The 25,955-nt window shown below is 37.1% G+C and overlaps 2 long non-coding RNA genes and 3 pseudogenes across 5 annotated transcripts in view; 3 read left to right on the top strand and 2 right to left on the bottom strand.

The window, feature by feature from the left end:
- Positions 1-903: 903 nt before the first annotated feature.
- On the bottom strand, positions 904-3,724 carry LOC148697890 (uncharacterized). Its single transcript, XR_015960661.1, has 2 exons — positions 3,593-3,724; positions 904-3,461 (listed from the first exon to the last, which is right to left on the bottom strand). It is a non-coding gene; the product is annotated as an uncharacterized LOC148697890 (long non-coding RNA).
- Positions 1,948-2,609, top strand: LOC148697891 (copper-transporting ATPase HMA4 pseudogene; annotated as a pseudogene). The gene is made up of 2 exons (XR_015960647.1): positions 1,948-2,384; positions 2,505-2,609. The product of XR_015960647.1 is annotated as a copper-transporting ATPase HMA4 pseudogene (transcript).
- Positions 3,725-3,747: 23 nt separating the features above from the next.
- LOC137715743 (uncharacterized) lies at positions 3,748-8,937 on the top strand (annotated as a pseudogene). The gene is made up of 7 exons (XR_015960641.1): positions 3,748-4,407; positions 4,574-4,645; positions 4,745-4,816; positions 5,083-5,442; positions 5,546-5,617; positions 6,442-6,801; positions 6,898-8,937. The product of XR_015960641.1 is annotated as an uncharacterized LOC137715743 (transcript).
- Positions 8,938-9,380: 443 nt separating this feature from the next.
- On the bottom strand, positions 9,381-14,660 carry LOC137714457 (inactive beta-amylase 4, chloroplastic-like; annotated as a pseudogene).
- A 9,554-nt stretch (positions 14,661-24,214) lies between these two features.
- Positions 24,215-25,955, top strand: part of LOC137714737 (uncharacterized) — a 46,592-nt gene continuing 44,851 nt past the window's right edge. For both annotated transcript variants that reach the window (XR_015960654.1, XR_015960655.1), the window contains exon 1: positions 24,215-24,621. This is a non-coding gene — a long non-coding RNA (uncharacterized LOC137714737). The remainder of the gene's footprint in view (positions 24,622-25,955) is intronic.

Below are 25,955 nucleotides of genomic sequence, written 5' to 3'. Positions count from 1 at the left end.
TTAAAGCAGCTAAGGGTATTGAAATCAGTTATTGTTGATTGGTGGTGGGGAATTGTAGAGGGATAAGGTAGACATAAGTATAATTGGAATGGATACAAGAGGCTCTTTCAGATGGTACTTGCCTGTTTTATGTAAATACGTTTTTTCACTTGCAGAAGCTTTTTTCTCTCAGTGGGCATATAAACACCACCTGTGGTTAATTGTTTTGCAATCTTTGTTGTCATTTTTATTCTTTCCATGGTTTCCTGTAATGCTTGGCAAAGTTTTGAGATTTAGTCTCTACAATGTGGGAACCAAGGAACTCACTTCCCTTTCATGCTCTGAATTCACACTCAGTCTGGAGATTATATAATCATTTGGGCATGGTTTCTCTCTAGGATAAAGCTTCTGTCTGGCTATATATATGGAATTGGGTTTGTGTAATTAATGTCAAATAATTGAGTTCAACATAGTTATATTCCCTGACTTAAGCTTTCATCTTTTCCTTCGTTTTTCAAAAGAGGTTAATTTTATACTCATTTTTTAAGAATTATGCATAGTAGTTGTTAAATAATCGGGGCATTTTAAAGTCCTTGCTTCTGTAATTGTGAGATGATTATTGTGTTTTGTTTTATTTAATTATAATATAGGGTGATGGAAAATTTAATTTATGCAGGTGTTTTCATTTTTTGTTCCTAGCTATCAATTTGGTTTTGCACATGATGCCAAAAAGAACTAGGAATAGCAAAAGAAATCAGATGGTACAAGATCATATTTCTAGAAGTCCCCGCAGCGGAGCGCGGGCATTTTTGCTAGTGTACTCGAAAAGGCTTATAAGATACGACCACCTTATCCTTGGAAACAAATTTCTTTTTTAATTTAGAATCTGGTTTCCATGCGTTTTATTTTCATGTTGTTTTTGCTGGTGTGTTTAGTTGCTTCATTATACTTGTTCCTACTTTTCCTTCTGAGGACGTCGAAAACCTGTTTGTTGTGGTTTAGGAAAAAACAATTTCTGATTAGATACATTCTCTATATGTCTTGAGGGTGCAAGTGTAGTTTTTTTTCTTGTCTTTCCTCCATTATGAAGTTGCTCTCCTCATATTGTTCTGGTCATTTCATATTATCCCCTATGCTACCACCATACATTATGTTAATGTTCCGTATGATTACAAGTTATGTACTTCATTCCTGACCAGTAAAACGCTCTGCCTTGGTTCAATCAACGTTTAGGCTCTTGACATAAAACTAAATGCAATCTATGTCATTGGGTATGGAGGATGTACTTCCTGCATATATTGGGATTGAACGTGCAACTATTATTTTATAGTTGGAATCTGTCTCATATGACCCTTTGGTTCTGGACGATTGATGGCTGTATGCACCTTGTCCATGTCACCAAGCCGTACTCGCCAAGTTTTAACTCCCCATTTCTTGTAGATGACAGCTCTCATTGAAGGAGAGTTCTCTCTACCCCAACTCCTTTTTTTTATAACAAGGCTAATAATTGTTTCGTCCTTTTTAGGGTTTATGTTCTTTCCAAAATTAAAAGCTGAACAAACGCTACCTAATTCATGAAGGTTGATACGTTTCTTAGTATTTGACACTTTGTTGGTGTCTGGACGTTTATGGACGTGTTTGATCCATGCCAGTGAAAACGGTTGTTTTTTATGAAACAGGGACCCTGGCAGTTGGGAAACCCATAGTAGTCAATGCGGTGCTCTTCTCCAATTACTCAATGGAGGAGTTCTGTGCTGTGTCTATTGTCACAGAGGTTGGTGCTTATGTTTCAAATTTGTACATGAAACGTTTATTTCGCGTGCTTGCATTAAAAAATTTATGTTTGTACAGTTAAGTTACAGATGAGACAACTCATTGTGACTACGCTATTGTAAAAAATTTTTTGTCAATCATGCTAACATGCTTCTATTTGAGAAATATGTAGGTAAATGGTGATTGGTGAGGCTCATGCGGGAAAATAATGTTCAGGTTGGTTCTGAGGTTGACAAGTATGTTTCAGAACATGATAATCTGGCTCGAACGTGTGTGTTGGTTTCCATTGATGGAAAGATTGCTGGGTCTTTTGCTGTAACTGATCCGGTGAAGCAGAGGCTGCACGAGTCATCTCTTATCTTCACTTGATAAACATTACAAGCATCGTGGTTACTGGTGATAACTGGGCTACAGCGGCAGCCAGTGTGATGGAGGTTGGCATTGATAAGGTGTATGCTGAGATGGATCTACTAGGAAAAGCTGATAGAATCAAAGAATTACAGTTACGATTATATAATAGTTACAGGGGTGGTGTGAGTGGATTACAATTACCCAGCTCCACAAGTAATTTTGTTCTGGTTTTGAACGCAGATTGAGGATTACTAAATTATATTTCAAATGACTTACCTAGGGTAAATAATGTCTCATAGAAATCTTCAAACTCATTTTTCTATGTTAAGCTTGTTTCTGACTTGATATGTGAGTTATCTAACATAGTGTTTTCTGACTTGTTAAAGTGGATTTGGATGCAGATGAAAGGAATGACAGTGGCAATGATGGGAGATGGAATTAATGACTCTCCGGCTATGGTTGCAGGAGATGTTGGCATGGCAATTGGTGCTGGCACTGACGTAGCTATAGAAGCTGCTTATAGTTCTGATGAAGAGCAACTTGGAAGATGTAGTTACAGCCATTGATCTCTCTAGAAAGACCATGTCTCGAATTTGATTGAATTATGTCTAGGCCCTGGGCTACAATATCCTCAGCATGCCGGTGGCGGCTGGAGTTTTGTTCCCTTTAACTGGAATTCGATTACCACCATGGCTTGCAGGTGCATGCCTGCTTCATCTCTAAGCGTGGTGTGTTCTCCCTTTCTGCAGTCATATAAGAAGCCTTTGCATATTCAGAGCATCTCCAATGGCAAGTCTGCATGATAGTGTATGTACGTATTTGAACTAGTTTTCAACCTCTGGTTATTACTTCCCTTCTTCGTTATTGCTGCAATGAATGTGTACATGCGATCGTGATTAATAATTTAGAAGCATAAGACCGTAATTCTTTGACAATTTGCGTATCATCTTTGCTTTGTTCTGTTCAGAAAAACTAATTAGCCAAGTTTAGATGATTTTCGAATCCGAAGAGTGTTCAACTAGAGCTTGATTATATGTAAACGTCGTTGAAAACGTTTCATCCGGAAGAATGTAACTGTTATGTGTTTGGTCGCATTTGCATTTGTATTTGAATCAAAATGTAGTCATCATTAAATATGAATCTTGAAATTTATGGTGTTGTTTGTTTTGAGGGTGAACTGAAGCCTAAAATTCCACATTTGGGCATCTCCAGCTGTAGCCACAAAATGGACAGAACTCGTCGGCTAGCAGCACCAATTACCAAATATCACCCCGACAGGCCAAAACATCCTTATCACTGATTGCGCACTTCCAAGTTGCAGTTGGTAGGTGTTACTTACGGCGTACGTCACCTTCAAGCTATCAGCAAAAAATGAATGGAGTGTGTTAGATATGTAAAAATCCAAATCACAAGCCTTCGTTCCACTAGCTAAGTCTCCTCACTTCGACGAAAGAGTCGGACGTAGACTATTCCTCCTCACCTAGCTAACCTATCTGCAAAAAATGAATGGTGTGTGTTTGATATGTTCAAAAATCCAAATCACACGTCTTCGTTCGACTAGTCTAAGTCTCCCACCTTGACGTAGAAGCCGGGCAAGTCTAAGTCGTTCACAAGTCTTGGTAACACCTACTTGCTTCCCTATTTATGTGAATGTACTGAGTTCTAGTTTTCAATCGAATTTAAACCGAAAGACGAAAACTACTACAATTAAGGAGAGAAGTCGTTTCCTACTATCAAAAATGTTGTCAATGATACACTGCTTGTGTTATATCAATATGATGATTATGGCTAATTACTTAACAACAGGTGCATCAGCAATATCTCATACCAATTTCAGCACAGATCAGTCTGCGCTTTTTACTCTCAAGGCTCACATCACTAGTGATCCTCAAAACATCTTGACCGCCAACTGGTCGTCTGCCTCCAATTTCGACATTTGCAACTGGGTTGGCATTAGCTGTGGTGCTGGCCACCACAAAGTCACGGCGTTAAATCTCTCGCACATGGGTCTTGCCGGAGTTATTCCTCCGCATCTAGGCAACCTCTCATTTCTTGTTGAGTTGGGCCTTAAGAATAATAGCTTTCATGGTCCCCTACCGCAGTAACTATCTCGTTTGCACCGGTTGAAGGCGATTAACTTTGGAAACAACAGCTTTATGGGAACCATTCCTTCGTGGTTTGGGTCCTTTCCTAAACTTCAAACCATCAAATTGTACGGTAATGGCTTCTCTGGTTTCATACCCGCTGCTATCTTCAACTTATCTGCACTCGAAATTATTAATCTGAGAAGGAACCAACTATTAGGTACGTACGTACCACCATTACCAACCACAAATTAATGTTGCTTGCTTCATGATTACATTTTAACAACTTTGTTTCATTTTAACATCTATATATAAGATGTATAACAATCATCTCGTTTGTTTTTTTTTCCTTCCTTTTTGTTGGAATGCATGCACATATTTAACAGGTAGCATACCCAGAGAAATCGGCAACTTAACAATGGTGAAGGGCATATACCTTGACGACAACAAGTTCGAAGGTATATATATATATATATATATAAAAGATGTATAACAATCATCTGGTTTGTTTCTTTTTTACCCTTCTTTTTGTTGGCATGCATGAACATATTTAACAGGTAGCATACCCAGAGAAATAGGCAACTTAACAATGGTGAAGGGCATATACCTTGACGACAACAAGTTCGAAGGTATACTGTGTGACTTAGGTTTTATTACATCTATAGCAGGGATCTCGTTCCACTTTAGCAAAAAATGAGATGAGGGAAATATCGTAGGATCATATATTTACTGTGTAAGACCCTCGTATTCGGGAGCAAAAAAGAGGCCCTATATAGTGAGTACATGGTCCTTATAATGTTATCCCCCTTTTGCTACAGTACAACGGGATTTCTACTAATAAGCTGCTCCTATGTCTATACATGATTTTAATATATATACGGATTTATTTTTATAGAACTTCCGAACGAGATAGGCAGTTTAGATCAGCTGGAAGAGTTGTTTGTGCAAGACAATGCCCTAAAAGGCTCTGCTTTTGTGCCTGTTCTCAACATATCTTCTTTGACTACTTTGGCTCTATATGGAAACAACATGAGTGGCAATCTTCCGGACAATATATGTGAGCATCTTCCGAGTATTCGAATATTTAATTTGGGTCGAAACCAGTTTGACGGTCTTATTCCCTCCAAACTGTGGCAATGCAAAGAGCTTCGTGAACTGAAATTAGGATATAACAATTTCTGTGGAAGCATACCCTAAAGTCTTGGCAATTTGACCTACTTAACCGAGATTTATCTTGGTAACAATAATTTAACAGGTAACATCTTTGTTTCATTTTAACATCTATACATAAGATGTATAACAATCATCTCATTTTTTTTTCCTTCTTTTTTGTTGGAATGCATGCACATATTTAACAGGTAGGATACCCAGGGAAATAGGCAACTTAACAATGGTGAAGGTCATAAGCCTTGACGACAACAAGTTCGAAGGTATGCTGTATCACTTAGGTTTTGTCACATGTATACTCATAGATGCCCACACACACTGTGAATAATTTCATTTCATTTTGTTTTTTTTTTTTACTAGGAAGTGTGATTAGTTTTTAAAATTCTAAAAAAATAAGGGAGTTTTAACGAAAAGCTCACGATACTGTTCACTTTAACGAAAAACCACATTTTTACACTAAAAAGTCAATCATGGTACTATTCAATTTACTTTTTATTTTATCCTTATCGTTAAAACTCAAAATTTTCAAACATTTTTCATTAGTTTTCCTAAAAAATAAATCAATTATAAAAAGGGGTGTGATATCCACACACCTTTTTTTACTTTTCACACACCCTTCTAATTTTCGGCCGTCGAATCGGATGAAATGAAGAAGATCAATGGACATAAATGAACAAGGGGTGTATGGGAAGTAAAAATGGGTGCGTGAATAGCACACCCCTTATAAAAATTAGGAAAATGATGAGCAGTTTCTTCTAAAGTAAGCATGTTTTTTATTTACTATTTTATTTTATTTTTTATTTTTAAATATGGCATGCTTTGGTGACCTGGCTGTGAGGTTGCCCTAAATAACAACAAAATTTATGTTCATGTAATTACTAAATTACCCATAGTTTTTTATTTTTGTGCAATTTTGGTGTGGGGTTTAAAATTGTAATTTCATGTAGCAAAAAGAGAACCTATATAGTGAGCGCTTGGTCCTTATAATGTTATCCCTCTTTTGCTACGGTAGAATGGGACTCCCAGTAAGAAGCAACTCGTATATATGTTTACATGATTTTAACAATATATACTGATTGATTTATAGAACTTCCAAACGAGATGAGCAGTTTAGGCCAGCTGGAGGAGTTGTATGTGCAGTCCAATGCCCTAAAAGGCTCTGCTCTTGTGCCTGTCCTCAACATATCTTCTTTGACTACTTTGGCTCTATATGGAAACAACATGAGTGGCAATCTTCCGGACAATATATGTGAGCATCTTCCGAGTATTCGAATATTTAATTTGGGTCGAAACCAGTTTGATGGTCTTATTCCCTCCAAACTGTGGCAATGCAAAGAGCTTCGTGAACTGAAATTAGGGTATAACAATTTCCGTGGAAGCATACCCAAAAGTCTTGGCAATTTGACCTACTTAACCGAGATTTATCTTGGTAACAATAATTTAACAGGTAGTAAATTTAGGACTATTTGATAATCATTTCGTTTTTAGTTTGTAGTTAAACTGAAGTTAAAAATTTAATGCAAACGTGCTGAAATTGTGACAGGTACAATACCGGATGAGATTGGTGATCTTCCGCAATTAGAGATTTTGGGACTGTTATTTAATAATCTCAATGGCGTCATCCCATCCAAACTCTTCAATAACTCCATGATAAGAGTAATAGGGCTTTCTTTTAATCAGTTCTCAGGTAGTCTCCCAGCAAACATAGGTCTTAACGTTCCAAACCTAGAATTCCTTGGAGTAGCAAGAAATAACCTCGTGGGCGGACTACTCCCTAACCTCTCTAATGCTTCCAAGCTCAAGGTGCTAGACATGGACACAAACTCATTTACCGGGTTTCTTCCTAGCACGCTCTGTTCCTTGAAAAACCTCCAGGTTCTTAACTTGCACTCGAATAATTTGACAATTGATGCTTCTACTCCACAAGCAGCAAGCGCTCTCTCTTGCTTGTTTAATCTTAGAAATTTGACAAGATTATCCTTAGAAGACAATCCACTAAACACTATGATTCCAGCTTCTCACAGGAATCTCTCTACGTCACTCCTATATGTTGGTTTAAGAAATTCCAACATCAGGGGTAACATTCCTGTTGATATTGGCAACTTGAGCAGCTTGATATCATTAAGCCTGGGAAACAATCAGTTGAGGGGAGCAATTCCAACTTCAATACAAAGGCTACAAAATCTCCAAGGTTTGTATTTGTATAATAACGAACTGCAAGGACATATCCCAGATGAACTTTGTCAACTAGACAACCTAGTCGAGTTAAGTTTGGGTGGTAATCGTCTATTTGGTTCTATTCCTTCCTGCTTGGGTACTTTGGCAGTAGCTCTAAGAGGTCTATTTTTAGGGTCCAATTCGTTAACTTCTAAAGTACCATCTTCCTTGTGGGAACTCAAGTATATATTGCACCTAAACTTGTCATCCAATTATCTAGTTGGACCACTCTCAGAAGACATTGGAAAGTTGAAAGATGTGCTGAATATGGACTTGTCAAATAACCATTTCTCTAGAAACATTCCCAGTAACATTGGTGGTCTTCAAAATATGATTAATCTGTCCTTGGCAAAAAATTATTTAGAAGGCCCTATTCCCAATTCATTTAAAACCTTGCTAAGCCTAGAATTCTTGGATTTGTCCAAAAACAATCTATCTGGAGAGATCCCAAAGTCATTGGAAGCACTCTTGTATCTCAAGCATCTAAATTTGTCTTTCAACAAACTCCAAGGAGAAATTCCAACCGGTGGGCCTTTCGGAAACTTCTCTGTTGATTCATTTGTATCAAATGGTGCACTCTGGTGCTTCCCGACTCCACGTTCCATTGTGCAAATATAAAACAGAAGTTAAGCCCAATTGGAGGAAAGCTAAATGTATCATCTCAGGGGTCATGTCAGTAATACTGCTAGCGGCTGCTGCATTGATTCTGATACTATGTAGGAAAAGGAATGTTGAAGTTGTAAGAGAAACTGCCTTGCTACATCAAGTTCTTTGGAGAAGAGTTTTGCGCCTAGAACTTGTAAAGGCGACAAATGGATTTCACAAGAGTAACTTACTAGGCACAGGGGGGTTTAGCTCAGTATACAGAGGAACACTGTCAGACAGGATACATATCGCCGTCAAGGTTTTCAATTTACAGCTAGAAGGGGCATTCAAGAGTTTTAATAAGGAATGTGAAATGCTAAGCAATATCCGTCATCGGAATCTTATTAAAATCATAAGTTATTGCGATGAACTTGATTTCAAAGCCCTGTTACTTCAATTGATGCCTAATGGAAGCCTCGAATAGTGGTTGTATTCTCCAAAACGCTCCATGAATATCCTGCAGAGGTTGGACATAATGAAAGATGTTGCATTGGCACTAGAATATCTTCATCATGGTTACTCGATACCTATCGTTCATTGTGATGTGAAACCAAGCAATATACTACTAGATGATGATATGGTTGCACATGTTGCTGATTTTGGCATTGCAAGACTCGTTAGCGGTGGAGATTCCATGACAGAAAGCATGACCCTAGCCACAGTTGGATATATGGCTCCAGGTGATGTATTTTTTCAATTTTGTATATGTTGGTCTTATTAGGAGTTGTAATTTCCTTTTTATCATAAATAACTAAATTAACATACAAATTTTGCAGAGTTCGGGATCGAAGGAAGCATTTCGATGAGTGGGGATGTGTATAGTTTTGGTATTGTACTCATAGAGACATTCACAAAAAGGAAGCCAACGGATGAGATGTTTGTTGGGGAAATGAATTTAAAGCAATGGATTGCAGATTCATTATTTCTAGATGCTGCTATAGATGAAGTCGTGGATGTCGGTATACTTGGGACAGAGGAAGATGATGATTTCGTGAGTAGGAGGGATTGCTTATCATCCGTTATGAGATTAGCTTTAGCTTGCACTGCAGTATTGCCGAGAGACAGAATTAACATGAAAGATGCTGCAATCACACTCACCAAAATCAAGACTAGGTATTTGAAGGACTGTGAAGGAGTGAACTCTTAGTTCTTTTTGTTCTCTATATTTTCGGATCCATTTTCTTATTGTTGTTTTCTATCTGCAAAGCCTACATTAGTTTCGTATGGTGACGGATATGACAATATGTGGATATTCCTTAAATTGAAATGTTGTACCTGTATTTGACTAGGCAATGTGACCAATAGTACCAAGATTGCAATTCCAATTATTCTTCTCATATTTTGATGGTAAAGCATTTAGTTTCTATGGCCAACCAAATCCGTTTCAAAAATTTACACTTCCAGGTCAAGAACACCTGTCATGGAAACACAAAGTTATTTCAGTCAATATATCAGGAAGTGACAAACTTCTAAACTTCTACACATGCCCTTGACAAAAAATTATAGGGCAGTGAGGCTGCTACTCTAGATCAATAAATTTACTATTTAAGTTGGGATTTTTGGCTGCGTCACCAATTTGTGCTCATCTTTTTAACAAAATGAACGAAATTACTCCAATTTTCAGCCCTAAATATCTTATCATTCATTTTGAAATATGTAAATGATCTTACATCTTCGGCCTGGGAATGGTAATAGTTAGTATGTATTTGCTTAAACCAACATGCAAGAGAAATGCAGACGTGTAAACACACAACACAAAATGGGCAAAAGAAGAAGCCATGTGTTTCTAGTTATAAGACATTTGCAATATCCAATATATGTCTAATAGAAATAAATGGTAGCTGAAATTTGCTTTTGTTCTTAAGGAAAGGAAGAACTTACCCTGTCAAATCCTTCATTGGTATTTCTCTTGATCAAATGTACCCTTTTCTTTGAAACACTCCATATCTGGTGCAAATCAAATCATGTTCGACTACATTGGAATTGTATAATATGATATATACCCAATAAACAAAGCATAAGGCGAGACATTTTATTGAAGAAACCAATTGACTGATAGAATTGTAGACAACAGAAGCCACCACTAGGCACTACCGCCACCCACCGGTGTAAATGGACAGACCATGCCAATCTAAAGTCGTACGACACTAATATACGGATGCAATTCTATTTTTGTTGCTTAGTAATATCAAATTATCAATTGTATTCCAAACTTCAATAAAACAGAAAAATGGTTATTGATCAACTTGTCATATGCTTCTTCTTTAATATATGGGCAAGACAACCCAATTAAAACTAAAGATTTACTTCAGAATGAATTATAAGATACTAAAAGAAGCCTAAAAATTAGATCAAAAATACCCAATATCTGTAATACTGAAAAAGCTCATATTGGCCCGTTCCAAGCCCATGTTGAACCTAGAGACCCTGCATGACCTGCTGTGACTAGCACAGCTGCATGGGTTAGTCCTACCTAACTTAAAAGCTTGAATTATACAGATAAAATTTCTAAAGTAAAAATAAAAGTACCAACAAAGCAACAAGCTAAGGAAGCGTTATTAATTAACAGGCCTCGTACCTGTTGGAGTAATCCTTCTGAACTGCAAAGATAGGATGCTGGGTTATCACCATCCATCATTACTAAGCTGCTGCAATAAAATATTGGGAACTTTAACGAAAAGCTCCTGGTACTATTCATTTCACCCTTTATTTTGATCTTATCGTTAAAACTCAAAGTTTTCAATCCATTTTCATTAGTTTTCCTTAAAATATTTAGTACGTGAACATGGTAGAATGTGTAAGTAACCCTAATTATCAGGTTAGATAATGAACAAAATTCCAGTCAGAACCTTAAAACTTAGAATCTTACGAAACATGCAAAACAGCTCCATGACGAGACAAAATTGAAGCAACATGATCATAACCATCTCTAAGAGCACTGTTGTAGTATCAAGCTATCAATTCAGCAGAGTGTGCTCTCGTCTGGTACCACCAATTTTAGCTGCCAATAGAATAGAAGTTTGCTTCTATTCTTGATATTTCTTTAGAATGTTAGCTGCCCTTGTAAGAATATCATCTGCATGATGGAGCAACCTACCACTGTACCATTCCTACAACAAGTCAAGCCACTGTCAGATCTCCTAAGCTCCACATTGTTTTCCAATAAGTTTAATTATGTTATGCCAAGTATTGCATGATAAAGAACCATACATGATTTAAATTTCCACTTATACATCCATAATTGTCCTTAGTTTACTAACCAGTACATCCTATGATGATTTTTTTTTTTGATTTCCAGAAGACAAGCATCAATGCATTTCACTCTTAATCAAATTGCACCTAACTTAGTGCAGTTTCTTAAGAACCCATTCCATTGTCATGACTTCATATTAAATCATTAAAACATATCTACTTTTAATCATGTTGCGTAAGAGTATTTAAGACTCCTGTAGCAAACAGTCTGCAAGTATAACCCCTAGAAGCAAATAGAGTTAGTTATAAGAAAAGTTCCACTAATGATTGAAAATATATATTGCAGGCCCATATTGTTTACAGGCACCTACACAAAAGTGTCTCCTGGCTAAAGAAACAATGTGGTAGTTCGAGGATGAAATACAAATAATGATTTCATGCAATTTACACTAGGCTTCAGTTATGCAGAAATTTTTCATGGGAAATAATAAAGCAAGCTGCTTCCATCAGTTTCATACAAGGAAAAAACACCCATAATCAGAAAGAATGCTTTCTTCTCCTTCTTCAAAGAATGGAACTTCATATGGGAGACTGTTGTAATAGCCAACATTTTGTGGTCCATTCTCTCCCCATTGAGGCTTTCCTTCCTCGCGTGCAGCCATCTTTAGGTCGCCCATCCTAGAAGGAGCAAAGCTGTAAATAGGAAAAGTTCAATAGCAACCAAATTTCTGTCACAGGAATGAAAGATTTTTAGCATACATGCACTTGTCATAGCACTGGAATTCACCAATTCCAGGAAACTTCCATCTACCTTCACCAAAAGAATGTGCAGGATATATGTGTGAGCAATGTAACAATGTTGCATAAGAAATCATTGGACTGGCTTCATGCTTGTGGTTCTAGTGTAACAGTAACATACTTAAGTCCACCAGAAGGACCAAGACCAACACTAATTTCTTCTATCACAGCTCCAATTAAGGATTCAAATTTCTTAGCAAAACTTGACAAGAAATCTTCATAACATTGGAGAGCAGTCCGGCTGCAAAAGAAAGGAACATGGTCAATTCTGAGTGTAAGATAATCATCATTGGAAAATCCATTTTGGTCCCGATAATATATATGCTTATTCTGATCACCAATCTGGGAGGAAAAAAAACAGAAGAGGTCAACTTCTTTATCTAAATTTAGGATTCAAACCGATGGGCATGTAATGAAGGCCAAACTATCGTTTTTCTGTTACATCCCTTTGCAAAGATAAACTTTTTATGCACATCAAAGCTAAAATCAAGTATGCTAATGGGGAACATAGGACCACATCATGTTGCAGAGCAGGATACTGAAGAAAAGTTGATACTATCTCTAGTCATCCAAATGGGTTATATTTCTTATGTTGTCACAACAGAGTATGACTGGGTAAATTAAGCATTCCAGTACAGCCATGTGCACTTTACCAATAAAAGGCCAAACAGTCAAATGGGATTTCAAAAGTGCAGAGAAAACAAACCTCTATGATCCAAAGCAGAAGAGTTACACTCCATTTTCTGCTGGAAGAAGTTTTAACATTTGAGTGAAAAGACAAGGCACCATGCAACTTCAAACCTGAGTCAAAAATCAGTTTGTAAAGGCCTTCATATAGAGACCAATCATATGTAAGAGGAAATGTTTTAAAAGGCTCGCCTCAGGGCCTACCTAGGCGCCCTGTGAAGCTGGGCTTGAGGGTTGCCACCTCTGTTTTGAGGGAGTGGGTGGAAGGCGCTGGAAGGCGTTGCCGGAGCCGCCTAGGCACGCCTCAAGGGATTTTTGTTTATTTATTTATTTATTTTTTAAAATACTCCCAAACCCAAATTTTGGGTAGGGTTTTAACTACTTCATACCTCTTCCTTGCACTATCATCTCTCTGCCTTGTTTTCTGATTTTTATTTTTTATATAAACGATGTGTGTGCCGTCTACGTGCATTGTTATATGTGTGCTCCTTGCGCTTTTCATCCTCTATTTTTTATATATATATATATATATATATATATATATATATAATATGTATATATATGTGTGTATATGTATTTATAATATATGTGTGTGCTCAATGTGATTATTGATTAATAATCTTTTTCTTTTTTAATATAATATATGTGTATGCTCAGTGTATATATTAAAAAATTTAGGTCCCATGAGGCTTCACCTCACGCCTCACGCCTAGGCTGGGCTATCCCTCAGACATCTCCCCACGCCCCACGCTTTTAATACATTGGTAAGAGGAGAGAAATGCTCTACGATTCCCCACCAAACCTCAACTGCAATTCTGTGGACACCTGCTAACTTGAGTGCTTTCAGAGCTACAGTTAAGGCCTTGATTCTGAAACAACAATAAATCGAGCAATATATAAGGAGATTCTGTCTCACTTAAAAGGAAACTAAATTAAAACTAAATAAATTTAGAACCATTTTGAAACGTACGTGTATATAACTTGAATTGGGAAGAGATCAAAGAAGTTAGCTGCAATCTTGTAGCTAATCATACTCCGTCGTTTAAAAGAGTATAACAATTAAATTAAGAATGAAAATGCATCGTAGCCTCATCAACAAAAAGTCATAATAAAACTTACTTCCTAATCCTTGGACGCCCCGTACCATCAATGCAGAAGGCATCAACAGGCATCATCACATATATGGGAATTCTCTTATCTAGGGATGATAACATTATCGAGGACCTCAAATTCTCTCATGCATCCATACTGCAAGCAACAAATCATCTAATTATCACACAGACACATTTATAGGATCCAATTTGAACATTCAAAAGCAATAAACTAGCCCAGAAACTTCTCTTCAAATCAATTAAAAGCATTCGCGTCAAAATTTCATTGTTTGAATTTATCAGCAACCGAACTGAACCTAGTCAAGTATTCACTTCAGTAAACCCTACAGAAGCTCAAAAACCTTAAAAAATTTCCTGCGTATTCTGGGGAACCAAACAGACCGTGCAACTCAAAAGAAAACAGAAAAGCCGTAATTGTGTGAGATAAACCTGAGAATACTGTTTCTGGCAAGGGATAAACCTGAGAATACTGTTTCTGGCAAGGGATTGGCTGCAGTGAGTGAAGAGGCCTTTTTTAAAGACGGGAAGGGTCAAAACGTTTCGGAGGAGGTTTCTGCGGTCGGGCTTGTTGTCGAAACTGACTTCTCTGAAGCAGAAGAAGCTCCTCCTCGCTGTTGTGCATTTGCAGACGACTGCCATTGTCTGCCATTGCCATCAATAACAGAGAATCTCTCAGCGATAGAGAGAGCAAATCCTAGTGTTTATAATTTTCATTTGCAACTGAAATGTACTGACTGACTTTGTGTGTTGTGGTATTTTTGGGTATCTATTTAGTTTTGTGGCCTCTTGACATGCTTATTTCTACTTCTCACACATCACTTATTAATTTATGTCATTTGACTGTCTCCATTGATCGACAGCCGGAAAATAATAAAGGTGTGTGAAAGGTAAAAATGAGTGGATATTACCACTCAAAATTACCTTTGTGTGTATTTTTTATTTGTCAAAAGATATTTACATTAGGATAATATCAGGTACTTAATTTTTAAACCAAATTTGCAAATGTGTTAACAATAAAAAATAAACATATTGATTTGACTTCTAATTTTCAAGTATTGAGTTACAAATCAACTAGCCCTTTAGATTCCATTCTTGTAGTAAACATACAAAAAGTCGAGAACTAGGTGAAAGCTTGATGTTGATGGTTCAAGATTGGTGCGGGTGGAGTTCTCTGCCAATTTGGGATAAGGAGATTTTATTGACAGAGGTGTTTGCTGTCACTTTGTTCTAACAAAATCTGGTTGATAATTATTATCCTCTTGATACAATTGTGAGCAGTTGCAAAACATTGATGAGTTAATTGGTAGATGTGAGCTGAGTTGAAGCATGAAGCATGTATTCAGGGAGCAGAATTGTGTTGCTCATAAGTTGCCAAATTGGAGTTTTAATATGGATCTCGGTAGCTTTGTCTTCAATAACCCCTCATGCGTGCTGCCTGGATTGGATCAACTATCATAGATGATTTTATTGGCATTGCTAAGCTGTGTTTTGCTTGTACAGATGTTTTATGTTAGGTTCTTCAAATGTCTTCATTTGAATGGAACTAAGATTAAAATGGAATGACACTAGAAAAAAAGAAAGAAAAAAAAACCATTCCCTCATCGGACACAAAGACATAAGCTAAATTCTCAATGTTTATGTAGTCATGAACAACTCATTATGTAAACCCATTATGTAAATCTAACACCCTTGTATATGTAATCTCAACCTAAGACGTTTGACCCCTCCCAAACTTTCTTAGTAGCTAAACGATACCTTTCATATGCCTTTTTGCAGTTAAGCTTTTATACCAAAACCAGACCTTTTCTGGTGTAACAAGTAATGTCACCTAACCATTCCCATCCAAATGAAATTCATAAAAAAGTGCAAAAGAAAATTGAGCATTTGTTACATAATATCACTACAATAGAATTGGTCTTTTGCGGAGCACAAAGAGTGTCGTAAACGATTATTCACAGCGTGAGCCCCCATGCAGTAAAAGCCCATGTCATAAAAGATGTTTTGTCAAATACGTTCTCTAGTAGCCGTGAATAATTTAAGCAAAACACGTCGTAAATGCTCTTTAAGGCATGCCTTGCGCGCCTTAATTGGTATTAGATACGACATTAGTGAAGTGTCGTAATACTGCAAAAACAATTACAGCATACCTATGTGCCGTAATTTATATTTGATACGGCGTTTATTGAGTGTCGTAATACTGTGAAAGTAATTACATCATGCGTCGTATGTCGTACATCGTAAATGAAGACTCGCATCAACAATTACTGCTAATTTTGGATGCAGTAATTTACATTTATTTTAATTTTAATTTTTAATATATATAAGAATCGACAAAATTAAACATTTACTATAATACAATAATTTCATAAATAATCATATTGTCAAAATGTATTACAAGTTGAACAAAGCTAAGGTCAATATCAAACTACACATGAAATACCAAATAGGCCTCTAATAACAAAGAAATTTGTCACTTGAAAGACTTCACTTTTCCTTGAACACATCCAAACAAAGTCCTTTGAGAATGAAATACTGCTCCTAATGCTTGAACCACACTAATTGCTATCTCTATCTGCATAGACATAAGCACATGGAGCAAAAGAAAATCTATTGTGCTGCTATATGTAGAAATACACATTTAATCTCAAGTAAGAAAAGTGATACTGAAAGAAAACCTAATCATTGTCATACAAACCTAAATCCCAAATTATGCCTTCACAGTTTTATTGTTTTACACTCATACATGTATCAAATGACTAAAATATACACAAATTATGCCATTACAGTTTTATTGTTTCCTATAACCTGCATAAAAATCATATACTTGCTAGTAGATAAATTTATCAGTGCAAGATTGGATATTCGATCAGTGGATATGGTTATCAATTATGATATCCCCAAAAACTCTAAGGTAAAACTCACTGTTTTTTGACCTAGTGGTTTGCTGTATCAATTTATATCAAAGTTAGCCATTTATCTAGTTTTTGGGTCTTAATATATTACAAATTCAGCATCAACAGAAGCACCAACAAATTTCAATTTTTTTTCATTTCTTTTTGTTCCATTTTCTTCAATCCATTCAACTTTCTTGGGAACTAAAACAAAAGGAGAGAAAGAGAGAGAGTTCCCAACCTGTCTCAACTTCGTCTTTGGAAAGTAGGCGCTGGGAATGGATAGAGTTCCCAACCAAGATACTCTAGCAAGTCAAAGGAGATGGATTCGGTTGGTAAGTTAAGAGCTAGTCAAAACAAAATGTTAACTTAGAAATTGATAAAGACTTTAATACTAATAAAATTAAGTATAAACTTTTCCACTCATTACCGCTACATTTGCAACCTCTTCGTTTAAAAATTCACCATAGACTTGAATAAGTGAGGGATGTGCTAGTGTTGCAGAAGGTGAGGGAGGGAGGGAGGGATAGAGAGTGTAGAGAGAAGATGGCGGGATTTAAGGAGCAAGGCCATGCCCATAGACATTCAGCCAATATTGTGGGTTAATAGCACCAACTTCCAACTACGGTTTAACCTTGACCAAACTTGCAAGATACAAAAAACAGAAGAAGGAAGAAGGAGCTCAGCTCAGCTTTCATAAAATTATATTAAATTCATTCTAACCGTTGGAAGAGAGAGTGTGGCTCTATATAGCCAACCTATTAGAGCAAGTCCACCGTTGTGGATTGCTCAGGGGACAGTGGACCAAACAGGGCTTGATAGCCTGGCAAAAGCCTTCCAGCGTTGGGAGCTCGAAGGACTAGGCAGGCCCGAGCAAGAGGCATGTGAGGAATCACCAGCCCGCGAGCCCGAGGTGGACCTGACGCAGGGCTGACGTTAGCCTAGTGTCAGTCACATTTTTAAATTTTTTTCTGTCAGGTGCGTGCGCCTCACCCGCACGTGGGGGCGCGTCAGCCGACAGATTTTAGACCCCAGGGGCCCGCGGTGCAGTGTGCCTCAGTTACCGTTGGGAAGCCACATGGCTTCCCACGGTTCGTTCGATCTCAACTGCTCTTTAAAATGGGCTATCCGATTTGCAACGGTAATAAAAAAAAATATTCTGATTTAACATCAACTGTTCGATCTGAGATTGACAGTTGATATTAATCTACTTTATAAATAAATAAATAAAAGAAAAAATAGTTTTTAAATTAAGAAAAGTTACCGTTGTGACACGTGGCACAATCTGGAGTGTTGGAATTCAAATTTTTTTTTTATATCCAACGGTAGAGATTAATTAGTTGAATAAAAATTTAAAAAAAAATTGTAAAAAATCCGAAAAAAAATCTGAATTTAAAAAAAAAAAAAAAAATTGTTTTTACTTTTCTATAAATACCTTCTCATTATCATCTACCTTACACCACAATTTCATATTTTCTCAACTACTTTCAATCACATTCCTATCTTTTTCTCAAAGTTTCAATCCAATTTTTTTCAACAAAATGACTACTGATGCAGGTACGAATTGGTCGCTTCTTGAAGATGTTGCGTTGTGTACTAGCTGGGTTGAAGTTACTCATAGTTCGCTTACGGGTAATGAGATGCAGTTGCGAGAAATGTGGAGTCTTATTCATGCCAATTATCTTGAGAATGGGTAGGAAAAGAACCAAAGAATCGATGTCTAGTCATTGGAAATTACTTAGCCAATCGTTTAGTACGTGGAGAGACGCCTTAGCACAAACTAGTACTAATATTCGAAGTGGGGAAAATTACTCGGATTAGGTAACAATATATTATTTATTTGTTTGTACTATACCCAAATTTACATTATAATTATTTGTTTGTATTATTTATTTGTTACCTATTTTCATTATAATTATTTCTTTTCCCGCATTGTGTAGCAACTTCAAGCACAAGCTTGGTACGGTGCCAAAACTAAAAGCAAAAATAAATCATTCAACCGGTGGGAATGTTGGAATATTGTCAAAGATTATCCTAAATTCAGAGTTGTGCTTGTCGGTCCAGAAGTTTTCATGAACAGCATCCCTCTACACTCTACACCCGATCATGGCTCGCATGTTCATGAAGATGATGCAGAAGAAGTGCCCGAAACGCCCCTCCCTGAACAAGCGTCGGGTTTGACCCGTTATCCAATTAGGCCTGAAGGTAAGAAGGCTTCAAATAGAAAAGGGAGTGCTTTCAAGAATGATTATGCAAAGTACATGGAAGAACTTGCTCACCAATATGAATTGATTTTGGCATGAGAAATGGCGAAATTTGAGGCTGATAAGGCTAGAGAGGAGGCAAAAGCTGCAGCTATTGAGAGAGAATTTCAAGCTAATGAGAGAGAAAGAGAGCTACTTAGGCAAGAAAAGGAATAGGTTAGAGAAGAAAGAATGGCTCAACGAGATCGTGAGATTATGAACACGCCTTTAGAAGGGAAGTCTCCAAATTCTAATTTTTTTTGGAAGTCGGAGAAAGCGGACGTGGTGCGAAGGAGGCATGCAACAGAAGCGAGAGCAAGACAAGATCATCCTAGCACCACAAGAGAAGATCATCCTAGCACCACAAATTGGTTAAGTGATGATGAATAGAGTAGTTTTTGTAATCAGAGCCCATAATTTTCCAATCACTTTGGGTTGTAATTTATTATTTATTGAATATAGTACTTTATGTTGTTTCCAATTTATTGAATTTAGTACTTTATTTAAAGTAAGAGTAAATTTATTGAATCTGGTAAGTTATTTATACTAAGAGAATATTTATTCAAATGACAAAAACACACCAAATAAAATTACATAAACATACTAAATAATAAAAAACTCACTAAAGCTGAACTAAAAAAAACACACCAACTAAAATTAAATAAACACACCAAATAAAAACAAACACACTAAATGAACTTAATTATCTTCAGCTTGTTTCAATGCCCACTGGTGCTCTATCAAGTCGTTTTGCCAAGCATTGTGCATACATGACCATTGAAGTGCAGTATATCGTTGAATGACCAATTCATTGTAACGTCCATCCCTTTCTAATGGCTCATGTTGCACGGGTTCTTTGGTGGCGTCATGAGCGCAATATATACGTGTTCTTGAATTGTTCATCGTGTCTGGCTCATATTCATCAACGACATCATAATCATACTCATCTTCCACAATCATGTTGTGAAGAATGATGCACGTCATTATGATGGATCGAAGCGACTCTACATCAAACAATCTGGCAGCACCCCCTGACGATCGCCTAGCGAGTGTGGAGGATACCAAAACAACGCTCCACATCCTTCCTGCACCCCTCTTGATAGCTTACAAAGTGTTTTTCCCTTACACTTCGCAGACATGGCACTGTTTTGACAAATGTTGACCACCTTGGGTAAATGCCGTCAGCTAAGTAGTATGGCTCGTCGTACATACGTCCGTTGACACAGTACGTGACTTTTGGTGTCTTTCCTTGCAGGACATCGTTGAACACTGAGGATTGGGCAAAGACGTTGAGGTCATTTTGAGCTCCCGGAACCCCGAAAAAGGCGTGCCAAATCCATGTATCAAAAGATGCCACCGCCTCCAAAATGATACTTTTTGATCATTTTCTGTCCCCATAACCTCCTTGCCATGCACTTGGATAGTTTTTTCATGTCCAGTGCATACAATCAATGCTTTCAATCATCCCAGGAAAACCACGCATCTCGGCCTTCTTCAGAAGCCTTTGCAAGTCCATATTTGTAGGTTTCCTGAGGTACTATGTGGTGTAGTTAGATTCGATTACTCCGCAAAACCTCATCAGGGACTCAAGAATGGTTGATTTCCCCATCCTCGTTATCTCATCCACTTGGTCTGCAGCTGCTCTATATGCAAGCATCCGCAAGGCAGCAGTAATTTTTTGCTGAGGAAGGAGACCCATAGCACCAAAAGCATCATTCTTTTGCACAAAGTAAGAATCATGGTTGCAAACAGCAATCATGATTTTGTTGAACAAATGTTGTTCCATTCTAAAACGACGTCTAAAGTACGTATCAGGGAATGCCCTATTACGGACAAAATAATCGTCCAAGAGTTTCATTGCTTGTCGTTGCCTGCTTCTATCAAGGTTTCCAAAATGGCTGGGCCTGCAGATCTGACCCACAGCTTGGATGACTCGATGGGAATGTGAGGCTCTGCCCATTCTTGCTTCGTCATCTCTCCTTCTATGCTCCTCATCATCTTCCCTCTCATTTTTTGCCACCTGAAGATTGAACATTCCTTCTGATTGGTTAAACAATTCTTCCTCTTGCTGATTGAGTTCCCACATCATCTTTGACGAAGAAGAAGACATTGTAAGAAAGAAGCAGAAACTATAAATAATGATAGAAATTTTTGTGAAGAAGGGAGCAGAAACTATGAATAATGATAGAGATCTTGAGAAAATTGGTGTGAGTTTTGTGAGGATAGATGGTGGATTATATGGAGGATTCAGAAAAGATTAGGTTGTAGATAATGTCACGCGGCATGCTGTCATTCGTTAAAAATCTGATGGAAATCTATCCTCAAAGATTCTAAACAGATTATGACACGTGGCGCGACGTGATTGATTAATAATCTTATCAGAAATCCATCACCAATAATTGTATTTTCGGATAATGACACGTGGTATGTCGTCATTCGCTAAAAATCTAATGGAAAACTATCCTCTAAGATTGTAAACAGATTATGACACATGGTGCGATGTTATTGGTTAAGAATCTTATCAGAAATTCATCACCAATAATTGTATTTTCGGATAATGACACGTGGTGTAACGAGTACGATTAAAAATCTTATCGGAAATCCATCCCCAATAATTGTCTTTTCGGATTTTATGACAAGTGGCGCAATGAGAACGATTAAAAATCTTATCCGAAATTACAATTAAAATTATTTTGTATTATTTTATAAATAAAAAAAAATACTAATATTTTATTGCCTATTGCCAGGGCTATTGAAGTGCAACGGGGGAGATGCAAAATGCGATTACTGTTCATTAAGGGCAGTTACTGTTCACTGGGTGGATAGCATAGTGTATTACCTAGGGGAAGGTTTCACACGTTGGAACTGCTCTTACACATGTGTGACTTGCTACTTGGCACTAACAGACAAACTAGTAAAATAAAATACCACTTAAAAACTGTAAATTGCAAATTGATCCCAAACTATTACAATTTGACCCCAACTTGATTTCTTGTGATCGAAGAAATCACAGAACATAACAGTGGTCAGCACGAATCATTTCCAAATTGAAAGGTAAAAATCATTTCCAAATCTTCTGTGCCACTGAGCCTGAATTCTCATTTCTAACCTTAGCCATTTGTGTCTCTCATTTTCTCTCTGCCCTTGAGCCCAGAGCCACCCCCTTCATCTCACAATCCCCGCGAGAACCACACAGACAGTAAATCGCCTCCATCGTCTTCCTCCTCTCGCCTCCATCTCCCTCCTCTCCCCTTCGTCGTCTCCCTCCTCCTCTCTCCGTCTTTCTGGAATCGATCGATCTTCGAAGAGGATAAAATTATATGAAATGGTGAGTACGCTGCTTTTTGATACTTTTGTTTTCTATTTTTAATTTAATTTTTTCCCATTTCTGAAATTAATTCTTGCTATTTCTTATGCGTATTTGCTAAAATTCATGTTCAATTAGTATTAGATATGAATCTACAACTAAAAGCATAAACTAACTTCAGCACGCCTAATACTATCGTCTCAAAAAACCCTTCCCGTGGGCGACTCCAAGTCTCAAATTTCTAACAGTACGAGGTTTGTCTTGAACTCAAAGTATGCATTTTTTTTATTGTCTACTCATTCAACTGCCAATAAAAGTTGCACCCTTTTATTTTATTTTCTGGGGTTTGCTTCTTCTACTGTGAGTGTGTGTTTTTTTATTTTTTGGGTTCAGCTTCTTCGGTTATTCCACTGTCTATTTGTTTCCCAAAAGAGTAAATTGCTAATTTAGTCTCTGAACTATTACCTGAGTGAAAATTAGGTCCTTAAACTTTTTTTTTTTTTAGAAAAATCAGTCCTTGAATTATAACAATTTGCCAATTACATCCCTAATTAGATTCGAATGTACTATATTCAATTTTTCGTCAATTTAACTCACGCTACTTGCATGTGATACACATTGGAGGGTAGACTGGTAATTTTCTATAAAGAAATAGTGTATGGAGTTAACTTTGAGGGTAAATTAGATGTTAGATTCGCACCCTATATGAAACATTAAGGGCATGGCGAGAAAATGACGTTATTACACGTGTGTCAAGTGGCTTAAGTTGACGAAAAATTGGATAAAATGGCTTTGAATATAAGAGTAGGGATGAAATTAGCAATTTTTAATGAATAGGGATTTATTTTACCGAAAATATTTCAAGGACCTAATTTTCATTAAGGTGATAGTTCAAGGACTAAACCAGCCCTTCACCCTTACCAAAATAATAATTTTTGTACATTTTGTTATATTTCATTGCAATATCAAATAAAGTTCGTATTTTAAAATCTCACTGCAATTTTTTTGGTTATACTGTTGGTTGGTATCTCTAATTATGCCCTGAAGAAGGAAGACAAAGAGAGGACAGACCTAGGTTTGGGGCACAAAAGGGATCTTTAGATTTTTGGAAAAATACTTTGTGTCTTTTTGCTATTGGTGATGAGTGTCCATGAGTATTTATGCTTTAATATAGCTGTTACAGGAGCAAGTTGTTTAACTAAAATCCTAAGAAGATTAAGGTAAAGTACAGAGGACAAACGAATAAAGAACATTCTGGATGTCTCATTATTGATAGCCTGAATTTCTGCAATCTCTGAGATATATTTGGGATAATTTTTTAGTGATATTCGTCAAGGTTCAAGAAAAACTTTGCTGCACTGCAATATAAAAGTATCTGGTTAGAGAAATTTTTCTGATTTAAGCATTTAGCTCCTGGATTGCATGAAATTAGTATTTAAAGAATTTTTTTGTATGAGAATGCATTGATAGAAATGTTTTTTCTCGAAAAATTAACTCACAGAGCTTCCTTCAACTTTTGACTTAAAATTTTTTTAGCATTATTATCTTCCTTTTTTTTTCTTTTTTATTTTTTTATTTTTTTTTTATCTCTGATGCTGTTTATTTTTTATTTTTATGCGATGTTCATCTGTGTAGGCACTCAAATTAATTTTTTGTGGTGCATCTTGATCGGACCACCACAAAAGAGAAAACGGAAGCAAAAATCAGAGCCATCAAAACAAAAAAATGCTGGTCTATCCTAAAAAAGGTTGGTTTGTGTACTTTCGAAGAATATATGGAAAAAGAGAATATTGATCATGGTGTAGAATCTGATGGTAATGTGGTTGAAAAAGATAAAATGTTGCATGAAAAGATCTCGGAGCTCATTGACGAAATATGCAGCAGCGAGCTGAGTTGATAAGGAGAAACAAGGAGAAGTGTGAAACAATTGAGCGGCTTTTGTCCCATGTGCATAAGCTAACGGATGAGAACAAAATTTTGAGGATTCATCTGGGAATCCATAAGGATACTACTGATCATACAATTACAATCCATAAGAATGCTACTGATCATACAATTACAAGGCAAAACAAGCCTCAGTTTTCAAGGTCTAAGTCCACGGGGCCATCTTTCCTTGGAAGGCTCACTGGATGTACTGGCACCTGATCTTAATTAGCGACTTTTCAACTTAATTAGGTAGCTTTATAAGTTTTCAAATGTATCTGTTTATATGCTTTCATAATACTGTAGACATCAAAATTTCGGTGAAATGAATGTTGACCGATAATTAAAATTTCAACGCTCACGTGTCACATAAATTTTACATGTAGCGTGTGACTCAACAAAAAATCGAAATAAATTGGAAAGGTCATCAAATAGGACACGTGTCAATACCTGCCAGAAATGATTTATTTCATCTGATTATTTAAATCTAAAAATCAAGTTTTGGAATTCTATAAATAGGAAGCCAAGGCATTCATTTTAGAGAGGAAGAAAGAAAGGAAGAAGAGAAAGAAAGAAGGGAATTTACATCACACCAAAACCTTGAAGCCTCGAAACTCTAAAGCTCTCAAGCAAATCCCGAAGGATCAAGAAAACACTCTTCGTTCTTCGTCAAATCCTCCTTCAAAGGTCAAGCCCCAACGGCCCTTGAAGAACTTCCACCGACTCAAGATCAAGCCCCGACGGCCCCTTGAAGAAAGTGTTCATCATCCGTTCATCCTAAGATCAAGCCCCAACGGCCCTTTGGATCAACAACCTCAACAAATCCACACATCCAATCGTTCTTCAAGATTAAGCCCAAAAGCCCTTGAAGATCCGCTCATCCATCAACCTTCAAGATCAAGCCCAAAAGCCCTTGAAGAAATCCATACATCCAATCTTCAAGATCAAGCCCAAAAGCCCTCGAAGATCCGTTCATCAACTGTTCATCCCTAGATCAAGCCCCGACGGCCCTTTGGATCAACAGCTCATCCACAAACCTTCACCCTACGAAGATAGAATCAGAGGATCAAATTACAAAGAGATTGTAACCCCAAAATCATTAAACACAAAAAAATATATTTTGTGCACGTATTCTTGTTTCTTGTTTCAGGAATTTTTCGTGTTTACAAATTTGGCACGCCCGGTGGGACTATCTCTACCTCTCATCTCTGTCTCCGTTCAAGATATTCAAGCACAGTCCATAACTTCAAACAAAGAACAAGTCATGACTATCGGCACTACCTCCATTGAAAGACAACTGGTTCAGATGAAGGAAACAATTGCAAGGCTGATAAAGACTGCAGAGGAGAAAAACTTGCAAACCGCCGGACTTATCAACCGTCTGGAGGCACAGCATGGCGTCAAAGTGAAACCAAGCTCTCTTCCAACTAAGAGGACCGAAGAAGGCTTCAACCCAAATGCCTACGAACTCATGTCAAAGGCTAGGCATGACTTTACTTCCTCTTCAAATCTTGGAAAGAAGGTTTCAAACACCGTCAACGACAAAGATCGCGACCTCACCGAGACTCAAAAGAAGTTGAAGGAGC

The sequence above is a fragment of the Pyrus communis genome, chromosome 3 (assembly GCF_041283825.1).
Source record: "Pyrus communis isolate YQ-2024b chromosome 3, ASM4128382v1, whole genome shotgun sequence".
Taxonomy (NCBI): Eukaryota; Viridiplantae; Streptophyta; class Magnoliopsida; order Rosales; family Rosaceae; genus Pyrus; species Pyrus communis.
Note: the sequence above shows the minus strand (reverse complement) of the source record. Positions and strands in the feature narration are given on the sequence as shown.